General features: G+C 44.6%; 1 pseudogene; it reads right to left on the bottom strand.

Annotated features, from left to right (window-relative positions):
- LOC134480455 (reticulocalbin-1-like) overlaps window positions 1-13,154 on the bottom strand; it is a 105,141-nt pseudogene that overhangs the window by 49,214 nt on the left and 42,773 nt on the right.

The raw sequence follows: 13,154 nt of genomic DNA, 5'->3' as shown, positions 1-13,154 counted from the left end.
TGTCTGAAGCTCTCTTCTGACATGCAGGCACACTCGCAAACAGAGTGCTCATGTACAGAAATAAATAAATCTTTAAAAATAAAACCTTCTAATCAGTTAATGTATCTACATCTAGAAGCTAGAAAAGGGTCACAGCAATATTAAAAATAACTCAGAAATAGTAAAGGGATGTATGAGAGTCACAAAATTCACTGGGCAAGATGGTGTATACCTGGAATCCCAGCACTCACAAGGCTGAGGTAGGTGGATTGCCTTGAGTTCAAGGCTAGACTAAAGTGTGAGTCCTTGTACTAGAAAACAGAACAATTGGGGAGGGGATGGAGAGAGAGACAGAGAGACAGAGAGACAGAAGAGACAGAGAGACAGAGAGACAGAGAGGGAGACAGAGACAGAGAGACAGAGAGAGAGAGAGAGAGAGAGAGAGAGAGAGAGCTTGATGTCATTTCCTGCACTGATGACAAGCTACTGAAGAATGTGAATGTCTCCTATCAAGCACAGAGAGTGCTAATGACAGAATGGGTTTCTTATTAAGATATCATAAAATGTAGATGGAAAAGTAAAGGAATGTATAATAAATAAAAGAGAAATCCTAAATTTGGAAAGCCTAAATTTAGAAGACTGTATAAGTTTAAGTCATAGGGGAGGGGATGAGACGATGTGGGGGGAGAGAATAATCACAATAAATTATATATGTGTATGAAAATGTTAACTAAGAGCAACCAATGAAAAGAGAAAAGCAGGTTTGTTTACGATGAAATTGAGTTCCCATATGACACTATATAACATTTTGTGAATGGATTATATGGATTATCTGCAATAAAAAAATCAATTGTTATTAAAGATGTGGTTGTGTTCATATTAATTTCAAGTGTTTTAAATTCTTTTTTTATTTGCTTATTTATTGATTGATTTTTTTTAAGATAGGGTTTTCTTAAGTAGACCAGGTTGACTCAAAAAAGAGATCAACCTGCCTAAGCCTCCAAAGAGTTAGGATCAAAAGTGTATACACACACATGAAATTTACATTCTTAAAGTCATAAAAAATAACAGCTATCAACTTCGTACAATTTTTGAACAGTGATCAAGTGAATAGAAATATCAGAAACACATGTAAGGCATTAGGTTACTGTTGTTAAAAGGATCTTGAGCAGCATATATAATTCAAATCATCCAGGAGATACATTGTGAAAAAAAACATGAAACTGGGTAAAGATGATTTAAATTTTTTAATCTATTAAAAATTTTAAAGTGCATTCGATATGAAAGCTCTAAGTGATATACTTCACACTTTTGCTTATATACCATCTTCAATTTTATGTGCATTCTGCAAATATTGTCCATGTTTATTCAGGCTCTTAATATTTCCCCATGACTGATAACATTCACAGAACTCATATTGAGTACACTGTATATGTTGAGGTATAATAGAATTGTATTCTACACAGTATAGCATAGAAATATGTATACATAACTTCCCATATGTGTGTATATACATATGTAAATGGATCAAGAAAATGAGTATCCCTTTATCATTGTGGTATTATTGTCATCAAAATCCTGAGAACATTGAAATGGCATCAAATAGTGACCAGATCGGCAAAAAAATCCACAAAATAAAACTCATATAAAGAATCTAACAATACTAGCAAAAGATGCAAAAATATTAAAGTCTCAATGAAATAAAAAGCCCAGATGAAATATTGTAAAATATTTTCTCAACTCTAGGATAATGTATTTTTGTAAAACTATCAATAAAAGGCCTGAATTTTGAAGAAATCAAAAGTAGTACAGTATAATTATGCAGTGGTCAATATTGATGCATACCATTTTTACATAACTGCATAAACTGTCTTTCTTTTATTCCGTGGTCTACCGTCGAACTCGGATAGATTTATGGGGAACCATTACATTGTAGACTTAAACTGGATTAATTTCGGGGTGAGTAAGTCATATTTTGGTTAAGTTGCTTTAAAAATAAACCATTTGATATTAGTACGGCAAATAATTCTCCCTGAAGGAAAAACCAGACACCAAGAACCTAGACCACTGCTGTCCAGGAGAAATTTCTAGATGATAGAAATATTCTATAAGTGCGGTGTTTCTGGCTATGGATTCTGGCTGGCTGTTTGCCTCCTGGTTTGCCTGCTGTGACTAAAGAGGCAGATTTTAGTTCTAAGTTTAGTTCATCTCAAATAGCCATGTGTGACCAGTCGGTGCCATTTGGACAGTGTAGCCACAGAAAACTGAAGCAGTGTAACCAAAGACTCACCTAGGAGTCAGTTGACCTCCTAGAAGTGACTTGGGAAAACGCTGGCAGTGATACCCTCTTGGAGAGCTCAGCTTCACCAAAAGCAAACTGTGAATCCTTTACTCTTCTGCAATACTCATAATGCAACTGGTCTCACACCCACCCCAACTCTCACCAAAGACACTTGAGAGGGAGCTGAACCCACTGTGTGCTTTAGATTTCAGTTTAGAAAGCACTTCCTTCAAAGTGGAGCAGACTTAGATTGCCAAGTCCTTTGTGTGGCTCCAGGGACTTGGGCCTGACCAGGGATGAGGAGGAAATGAAGAATGACATTGGACACACATACATGGGGAAGGCTGGGTCCGTGGGCTGGAGAAAATGCAGCATCCCAGAAGCTCAGCATGTTTATTGTATAGAGCTGGCCAGGAAGCAGGGCTGTTGCACAGGGCAGCAAGGAGGTGGGCATTACATGCAGATAAACAAGTAGGAGAGGACTATGCATATGCAACTGACAAGGGGCAGATTTAGCTAATCTCAGTAGGAGCAGTCTGTGCAGGGAGCAGTCTTCACTCTGTAAATATCCAGATGGGGCCAGGGAGAAAGTTAGAGTAGACTTTTTCTGCACACACTATCAACACCATCCTGAGAAGGCTTTGTCATGTCCTTGAGCCTCAAGGGGCATGGGGGCCTTTGCCTTTTCCCCATGGATGAATGGCTTTGGGTCCAAGGCATGGTCATATCATGTTTACAGCACACATCCACTTAGGGCTGTACTTCCTCAGGGCTTCCTCTGCTCCCACAGTGAGATCTCAAAAGAAAAACAGAAACCAAACAAAGAAAAAATGTGCTCAGTGAACTGGTTAATTCCCTTAACTGTACAGATCCAGTGTCCTAAGTCTAGGACGTCCTCCAAGGCTACAGAAAATCCTGTGGACCTAAAATAAGCAAAAAACAAACAAACAAACAAAAAGAAAACCAAAAAACAAAACAAAAACAAAAAACAAACAAAGACCCTTGCGCCCCCCCAAAAAAAATGAATGGGAGAAAAAATTATTAAAGGTTTTCATAGAAAAATGTTTAAGAAAAACACACGGGAATTTACTTAATATAGTTAGTGTGCTGAGATGTGAGGCCCACTCACATCATGCAGCATTTGGAAGTCTCAGACAACTTAACAGAAGAGGACTCCTAATTATTCTTTGTGACCACTCTCTCCATCTACTCACAGCTTAATACTAACCTTCATAATTGAGTTGGGGACAATATTCACCATAGCAGATAATTGAAGCATTAGTGCACACAGACACAGACACACACACTCATACATACACTCACACACGCACACACACACAAAACACACACACTCACACGCATACACACACACTCACACCTGCATACACACTCACACACATACACACACAGACACACAGACACTCACACACATAAGTACACACACATACACACACACTCACACATACACATAATACACACACAAAACACACACACTCAGGAGCACACACAAGAGAAATGTATATTCTATGAAGTTTCTTGGCATATTTTTATTTGTAATCCTCAATGCTTTAGTATTCTTGGTTTTGCTTAAAGGGGGGGAAAGTCAGGCTTCATTTTCCCCCTTTTGAAATGACAGATATCTGTGTGTTAAACATACTCTCATGGCTGTCCAGGCTGCCTCGGCCTATTTGACAGCATCCAGGTCACTGTGGTCAGGACCACAGTGCTCTTCTTATTGGCAACTGGTTTGCATCACAAGAGTTTTTCACATCCTTACCAATATTAGAAGTTTGGTGACACAAGCAGCTTGAGAAACAGTAAAATTATTGTGGCTTTGACTTTCTGGAGGACATTAAAATTTACATGTTTTGCATATTGCTTTTTTTCTTAGCATTTAGTCCTGCTTTAGTGCTGTTTAAATGTGGCCATGCAGCCAGCATCCCTTTGCTCCAGGCTCTCAGCACCCCATTCCCGTCACTGATCTGATGCATACTTGGTCCCAGAGATGGACAGCAGAGGGACTTGACACACAGTATCCACTCTGCTCCACTGCTTTGCTTTTTGTAAATTCTTTACAATGGCTATTTCTTGATTTATTATTAAATAATAATAAATCTTGACTTTTCTTGACATTTTGACATAGGATCTTATTAGGCAGCCCAGGCTGGCCTTGATTTCCCAATTCTCTGGCCTTAGTCTTCCACCATTCCCTGATTCTCAGTTTGTTACTAGAGGTAGTTATATAGCCCCATTTCCAAATCAAATGTTCTTCTGGCTTTATTACTTTGCCCTTTCCACAGACTTTTATTAATTATGCAAAGTAGATGATGTTTAATGTTTAAATACTAGGTATATTAACTGGTCAGTCCCCAAGACAACTCTGTGAATTAACACTCGTTATCATCCTCACTGTGCAGATAAGGGAATTGAGTCACACAAAGGTAAAATAACTTCTCCAGGTTGAACATCCAATGGATGTGAGAGCCAAGCTTTGAGTCCAACTACAAAGTAGATCGGCCTATAATGTGTCTGCTGCTGCTGTATATTCAAATGGTAAATTCTGTACCCTAAGGTCTGGTTTCTCCAAGACAAGGAGATCCTCATGTATACCAGATTTTCTTTTTTTTTTTTTTTGCCTCCTAAGTTACCCCTGATTGGTTAATAAAATCCCTACAACATGGGCTGGGCAGAAGAGAGGGGACAGAGCAAAGTTTCCCTGGGCCTGGGGGCTCAGGCAGCATCCACGAGGAGAAGGAAAGGACATGGAGGAGAAGGAAGGAGACACCACCCCATACGGTAGGTGGATCGTGAGTGTATTGGCATGAGGGGCAGTCTGTCAGAACAGGAGTGGCCCAGGTAGTGCATGGCAAGCAATACCTCAGGGTTATTGAGAGGGAAGCAGAAAAAATAGCACAGAGGGTTGATGTCTGCCCAGTTCTAGTATTTTAAAGCTTATTATAAATCTAAAAGTTTTGTGTCTTTTATTTGGGAACTAAATGATCTACGGTCGGGTAGAAACCCCCTTATAATATTTACTGTAGCAATGGCCACTCAATTATTTTGGTATTTTAAATATAACACACATTGAATTTTACAATTCAGATGCAAGGTTTTGTATATTTCCAATGTGACTGTACACCTGAGGTCATGTGTAGGTATAGAGACATAACATGGCAGAAATACCTAGAACATTTTAAGGTCACCACACCGACCAAATGACAGCCACAGGCTATACAGAATATGATGGATGAGGAGAAGGCTTAGTGCTCTCTGGAGTCCCCTTCCCTAGTCTTGGGATAAGACTACCAGTAAATCAAGACCATATTCCTCTTTCATTTCTCAAGGAGCCAGGGGTAGACCCAGATATATGATTTATTGCATGCAGGGTTTTTTTTTCTGCAAGCGCTGCCCTGTTTGAGAACTTGTCAAGGGTAAGCACTGTCAGAGGAAGGCCAGCATATGAATTCTGTATAACTCTGCTCTGACAGCATGTAGCACAATCCTATCAAGTACTGGAAGCCTTGCTGGAAAGATTAATCAAACTCTAGGATCAAAAGGAAGCAACCCGAGGGCCACATGGCTGTAAATCAAGTATGAAACCATAGCCCATTATGGAAGTTCATCCTTGCATCTTATGTCAAACAGCGTTAGCATCCAAAAGAAACACAAAATTGAAATTGCAAGGTGACGGGTAATGACCCCATGGCAAGAATATCTAAGTCATGTGGAAAGATCCCAGTGCAAAGACATGTAGCAAAGATACTGAAAGAGTGAACCCCAAAAAGGGGAGCCCCGTCTCTTGCTCTGATCGCGGGCTGTGGTGCCCCCAGGAATCACGAGTAGCCATTCTTGATGTAACAGCAAGAGGTAGCTTTTAGTAAGGAGATCCCGGGTCTTAGCAGGATCCCGGGTCGATACGTATCTCACACAGGAGAGAGAGGAATCGACCCCGAGCCTCCAACCTGGGGGGTTTATATAGGGAGGTTAGGGACATTTGCACGGTTACACATGATTGGTCAATTCAAGTGGTGCACAGTTACTTTCGGCGCGAAATTACATCAGCAAGGAGTACATGCTCCCTAGCAGCTCGGCAGGCAGCTAGGGTGGCTCATCTCACTCAGGGGGGTGAAGGAAGGGGAGGGAGTGGCTACAGATGGTCAAGGTCCTTGGGGCTGGTAGCGGGTCCGGCAAGTCCTATCTCTGGCTCTCCCTCAGGCACGTCCGGCCCTGCACATCCGGACTCTGACAATGAGTAACCTTTTAAAAACTCTAGTTCTACATTCCCCACTGCTTTTTTTTGTTAATAGTTCTAATCTTAGAACTTCATGGAGAACTCAGCTTCATCTAGCATAACAGCTTGGTATTGTTGTCTTAACATGAGGATTCTAATCTGGACACTATCTAAGCCTATACACCAAGGTCATGACTAGCTTTTAGAACTTCTAAGCTTATACAGACTGTGATCCCTGAGGCACGGTCCCAAGAAGTATTAAGAGTACTAACATATGCAATGTTACATCATTTGTAATGGAAATCAAGCCTATCCCACACCTATCTTGATAGAACCCGGGACAAACATGACTGAATTTCCCTCTAGGTCCCAGCTCTCAGCCCCAACAGCTAGTACACGACTGGTGAGGGCTGAGAATTGACAGCTGTCAGGGTGGTCAGCAGCACCAGGTATGGTCCTTTCCAGCGAGGCTCGAGTGTCTGGGCTCAGTGTAGCTGCAGTCTCCGACCTGGAACTGATGGGATGTCTCAGGGGTCTCCGGGGCATAGGCTGCTGTCAGCTGTGAGCAGATTTCTTTCTGTATCACCTGTAGGTCTTTTAGCCTGGCACACAAATCATTATTACTATGGCACTATGACGTGTTGGTTCAGTAACATCATCTAATACAGTCAGGGGGGCTGAGGCCCCATATAAGATCTCAAAGGGGGTAAGGCTGAATCTGGAAGGGGTATTTTTTGCTCTGAAGAGAGCAAGAGGGAAGGAGTGTCACCAAGTCTGCGCCAGTCTCCATGGTTAATTTAATTTGGACAGGGTCTCTTTTAGAGTTTTATTTATTTACTCTACCTGTCCTGAACTTTGAGGTCTGTAGATACAATGTAATTTCCAATCGACCTCTAAATACTTGGCCACACCCTGGCTTACCTTGGCAATGAAAATAGGGCTGTTGTCTGACCAGATTACCTTGGGTACTCCAGACTGGGGGAAGATTTCTTCCAGTATCTTCTTGATGACTATCGAGGCTGTCTCTTGCAGTTGTTGGGTTCACCAGGGCATCCAAGAGATGGTAAAGGCATCTGAAGTGCTGATGTGCTGGGGGGTAGAAGTTCAGCCCTCCCAGATGACATCTTGTTGTCCACCATGGCAGCACCCACTTGTCTCTGACCTTCATTCATGAAGAGAACTGTTCCCGTCGTGTGGACAAGGTCCTCGGCTTTCAGCAGGGGTCAATCAGCCAGTTGCAGAGGTCTTTCCTCCACCCATGGGCTTCTGTCAGTGCTTGAAACTCGTGCTGTGGTGGCTCCAGGTCTGGATTGGGCAGCAAGGTGACCAGATTGTCCCCACCGGTGGAGAATCTAGTCCATGGCAGCTGACCAGTGGTTCCATCTTTTGGGACACTCTATTTAAAGGCAAAACATCAGCCACTCTATCACAGTTTAAGTCCTGGATTGGGTGATAATTGCCAGTGCCTGGCTGGCAGGAACGGTGTGTTCCAAGCAGAACAGGACTAAGTCACACATCTCCCAGCATCAGGTACTGGTGCACTGAGACAGGTCTTAAGCTCCACATTCACAGTCTGTAGATATGCATACACATGGCCTCACCCAGCGATTTCAGCCCACGCAAGCCAATTTGGAGAGCAATTTTCTCATGAGCAAGGGATAGGGGCAGTCAGGGATGACCATGAATTAGTGGGTGGGTTACCCGGCCCACGCCAAGGTCCACTGTTCTTCGGGCAGTCCATAAGTATTGTTCGTTGCCAGTAGCCCCTTGCACTCAAGGTCTTTGGATATTGGCCCACTGGGGGGCATGGGAGCACAGAGCATTGGGTCCCTGTCCAGCACTCTAGGACCAAGAAGCTCTCCAGTGGCCCCTCTTGTTCTTTCTTGGGCAGTCCCTGCCCCAGTGTCCTTTTTCTTTGCATTAGGCACACTGATCTTTAGCCAGGAATTCTCTTCTGTTGCCAGGTACTATCTTCCTAGGTTCCCTAACTACTGTGGCCAGTATATGTTCCTCTCTCATCTTTTATCTCTCTTTAGCTCTCTAACTTCTTCTTCTTTTTGTCTCTTTTCTTCCCTAGCTTCCTGCTCTTTTTATACTCTTTCTTTCTTTTTTTCAATCTCTCTGTCTGCACCTTCTTCTACAGCTATTTTTCTCTGCAACTTACAATAACTCTCTCAGTGACTTAGCTTAACCCTTCAAGTTTCTGTAACTTTCTCTTCATATCCTTTCCTTATCTTAGCCAGATTGGTGGGGCATTTTCCAGCCCTTCAGAGACCACCCTTGGAGCCTGGCGGCAGACCTGGAGCACTCCCTACCTTCAGGCATCTGAAGAGAGCAGGCAGAAGTGAGGGCCTTCTATCCGTGTCTGGAACATTTTTTCTGGCCTCTAGTAGGATCCCGTCTTTCCTCAGTGGTAAAGAAAACCTGTAACAGTTACTAACAAGCATGAAGAGGGCAAACAGCATTTAGTCACACAGCTAAACCAGGAGGCCTTCTTGGACAAAAAGCCATTGTACAAATAAGCACAAGCTTTGTCTATGAAACGGAAAGGTGAGCAGAGAGGCAGCAGATCTGTTATCGACTATCTCTCTAGACTTAGATTTTTCCCTCAAGGTGTATAACCAAAGGATGGAGAGATGGTTAGAACCTGGGTGCTAGATGCCATGTTGCTGACAAAAGAATCGTAACCAATTCAACTGCGGCTATCAGGACCTCAGTAGCAGCCCTTTACCAAACTGTCTCACTGGGTTTAAAGGCCCATGGAAAAGAAAACATTAATCCTGACCTTGGCCACTGCCTGATAAGGCAGGCTCCCTTAAAGAACTTCTCTAAATGAGTGCTCTCCTACTGTGAGCAAATGTCAGAAATTCCTTTCTTGTTCTTGTTTTCCTTATAGTCCTCTCCCACCTCGCTCTCAGCCTTTTCAGATAGTTCCTCCTGTAGCATTTCTAACACAGCCTCTCTCTCTCTCTCTCTCTCTCTCTCTCTCTCTCTCTCTCTCTCTCTCTCTCTTTTTGATAGCCTGTTGACAGCATTTCTGATCTTTTAGGCAGCTACTCACTAAGTGTCAAAACGGCTGAAACTCTGCCTTTAAGATTCCTTACTCACAAGCAAAATTTAAATCTTTCTCTAGCTTATCTCAGCTGGCTGCGAGCACAAGCACAGATAAAACTGAAAAGCTCTCAGGGAGAACTTTCCCTCAGGATGGAGATCCTCTAACTCCAAAGACCAGACCGAGACACCACAGGATGCAATCAGCAAGAGGATTTGGTTTATTGTCAGGATACACAGGCACAGGCACCTGCGGGCGCTTCAGTCACTCGCGGGACTGGTGCGCCCCACGGAACCAAGGATGGGCTTTTTATAGGATTTTGGGGAGCAGAAGCAAGCATACAGAAGCAGATGCATGGTTACAGGGATATAATTGGTGGATTCTAATATGGCAAGGGTTTAGCCCGGGGGCAAGTTTCCTAGCTACCTTCCTGAAACATAAAGGCTGACTCGGCCCCCCAAGGGTTCAGCCCGGGGACAAGTTTCTTAGCTACCTTCTTGGAACATAATGACTGACTCGGCCCCCCACCAGGGTGTGGGACCTCTCCCGGGGCTTTTTTTTTTCATTGTCAGGTGCTCAACCTAAGTCGTCCTGTTGCCAGGCCTTCAACCAAACACATCCTGCTTGGCAGCCGCTTTGTACTCAGTGTTTTAACCTTTCTCTGAACCAGTCATCTTAAGTACAGCCTTGCAAAATGGTGTTACTGCTGTTAAGCTGGGGTCTTTCATTCCCCCATTTTTTTTTTTTTTTTTTGCTAACTTTGAGTGAAATCTTTCACTCGACTTGGTCAAGAAATTTCTGTCTGGTGGGGGCTTATTCCCCCACTGACTCTAGGCCACAAAAGGGCTAGGAGGAGCTACGTAGGAGTTTCAACTTTAAGGGGTTTGGAGTGCGCTGAACTCTCCATGTCTGGGGTGTAGTGTTGTGATTAGTCAATTCCTCAGACCGGACTGCCTTGACGTGTGGTGTGTGGATCTAAGCCGAGACTCCGTCTACCTTTAGGGCGGTCGGGGTAGTCAGGAGGACAGTGTAGGGTCCTTTCTACCGTGGCTCGAGATTCTTGGTCTGGTGTCTGTGCACCCACATGGTGTCTCCAATCTGGAACGGGTGTGGCACCACCGGATGCTCAAGCTTATCCTGGTAAGCAGCGGCCAAAGGTCTCCAGATGTCTCTCTGCACAATCTGTAGGGCCTGTAAATGGGCCCTCAGAGAAGGGCTGTCAGCAAAATCAGCAATGTTTGAATAGACCATGGGGGCCCGGGGTATTCTGGGCCCGATATAGAACTAGGGGAAGGAGGGCCACCCAATCCTTTGAGCCAGTTGCAAGCGTAAGTTTGGATAAAGTCTCCTTAATTGTTCTATTCATGCGTTCTACCTGACCTGAACTCTGGGGTCTATAGGCACAATGTAATTTCCAATCAATCCCCAGCAATTTGGCCACCAACTGACTTACTTGGGAGACGAAAGCGGGCCCATTGTCCGACCCCAACGCTTGAGGCATGTCATACCTGGGAAAGATTTCCTCGAGGAGCTTCTTGGTGACCATTTTTGTAGTCTCGTGCTTCGTGGGGAAGGCTTCGACCCATCCTGAGAAGGTGTCTACAAACACTAGGAGATACTTGTATCTATATATACCTGGTTTAATTTCAGTAAAATCAATTTCCCAATGGATGTCGGGACGGTGTCCCCTAGGACGAACTCCTTGTCCAATCATGGTCCTTCCCGGGTTAACCTGAGCGCACGCTTTGCAACTCTCAGTCACCTTTTGTATTGCTTTGTCCCGATTCAAAAAACACAGATTTATCTCTTCCTGATCTAGTAAGGTTTTCATCTTCTTAAACCCCAAATGGGTTAATTTATGTAAAAAGGAGATCAATTCAAAAGTCCTTTGTAGACCCACTGTTTTAGTTGAGGGTGGTAGATGGCCCCCATTTTTTTAGGAGCTCTATGTCCTCATGGGCATAAACCCAACTGGTTTGTCCCACTGGTGGGGGTGTGGGTTGGTCTGGGCTATTTAAGGGCAAGATTTGTTTGCTTATGGCCACTTCTCGCGCCGTGGCATCGGCCAGCCGGTTTCTTCGTGCCTCTGGGTTGTGCCCTTTCTGGTGTCCTGGACAATGTATAATACTCAGTCTTTTGGGCAAGAATAGGGCTTCTAAGAGGGCCAGAATTTTAGCCTTATTTTTAATATCTTTACCCTCAGATGTGAGCAGCCCCCGCCTCCGATAGATCTCCCCGTGGATGTGTGCCATGGCAAAGGCATAACGGCTGTCTGTATATACATTTAGCCTCTTACCTTTTGCCATCTTGAGCGCCTGAGTCAAGGCGATGAGTTCAGCCCGTTGTGCGGAGGTACCAGCAGGCAGGGCTTTCGCCCAAATCACTTTGTCCTCCATAGTGACCGCAGCTCCAGCCTTTCGCTCTCCCTCTGCCAAGAAGCTGTTGTCATCCGTGTACCATGTGTGGTCAGCATTCTGAAGAGGCTGGTCTGATAGGTCCGGCCTGGTTCCATGTACTTCTGCGAGGATTTGTAGGCAGTCATGCTGTTCTGCCTCCTCTGGTAGAGGAAGCAAGGTGGCAGGATTGAGGGCGACTATGGGCCCAAACTGAACCCGTTCTGCATCCAGTAACAAGGCTTGGTAGTGGGTCATGCGAGAATTAGAGAGCCAGTGGTCTGGGGGCTGCTTTATCAAGGCCTCCACTGCGTGGGGTGCTAGGATGGTGAGTGGCTGTCCCAAAGTCAATTTTCCAGCGTCCTTGATCAGGACAGCAATAGCAGCCACCATCCTTAGGCACGGTGGCCAGCCGGAGGCCACAGGGTCCAATTTCTTAGACAGGTAGGCCACAGGGTGTTTCCAGGGTCCCAACCTTTGTGTTAGGACCCCTTTAGCATACCCCTGTTTCTCATCGATGAACAGTTACTGAGCAAATTGTAAGGGTTTGGAACAGTCGGATGAATATCTTCTATCCTCTTGTTGACCTTTTTCAAGTCTTGTACTGGCCTATAATCTCCAGTGCCGGGTTTCTTAACAGGCAGAAGAGGCGTATTCCAAGGCGACCGGCAGGGGATTAGGATGCCTTGATCTAGAAGCCTCGTAATGTGAGGCCTTATACCTTGATAAGATTCATGTGACAGGGGGTATTGTTTTATGGAGACTGGAGTTGTAGTGGCCTTTAACTGTATAATTAAGGGGGGCTGTTGGAGCACCAACCCCAACCCACCAGTCTCTGCCCAAGCCAGTGGAAAATTCATGACCCAAGTGTCTATTTCTAGGGATTGTGGCTTGTCCTGTCCCAGTTCATATAGTCTATATTCATAGAACTTGAAGGGGAGTTCCGTGGGGGCCAGTTATTCGGGCCCCTCTTTCCTCAAAATGAATTTGTGCTTTTAGTTTGGTGAGCAGGTCACGGCCCAGCAGAGGGTACGGGCAGTCCGGAACATGTAAGAAGGAATGGGTCACCTTACCGGTAGCCAGCTGAACCCGGCGGTCCGTAGTCCATCGGTATTGTTTCTCACCAGTAGCTCTTTGTACCCAGGCCGTCCGGTCGCTGAGTTGTCCTGAAGCTCGGGTGAGGACTGAATGCTGGGCTCCTGTGTCTACCAGGAAAGT

The sequence above is a fragment of the Rattus norvegicus genome, chromosome 9, assembly GCF_036323735.1.
Source record: "Rattus norvegicus strain BN/NHsdMcwi chromosome 9, GRCr8, whole genome shotgun sequence".
Classification (NCBI taxonomy): Eukaryota; Metazoa; Chordata; class Mammalia; order Rodentia; family Muridae; genus Rattus; species Rattus norvegicus.
Note: the sequence above shows the minus strand (reverse complement) of the source record. Positions and strands in the feature narration are given on the sequence as shown.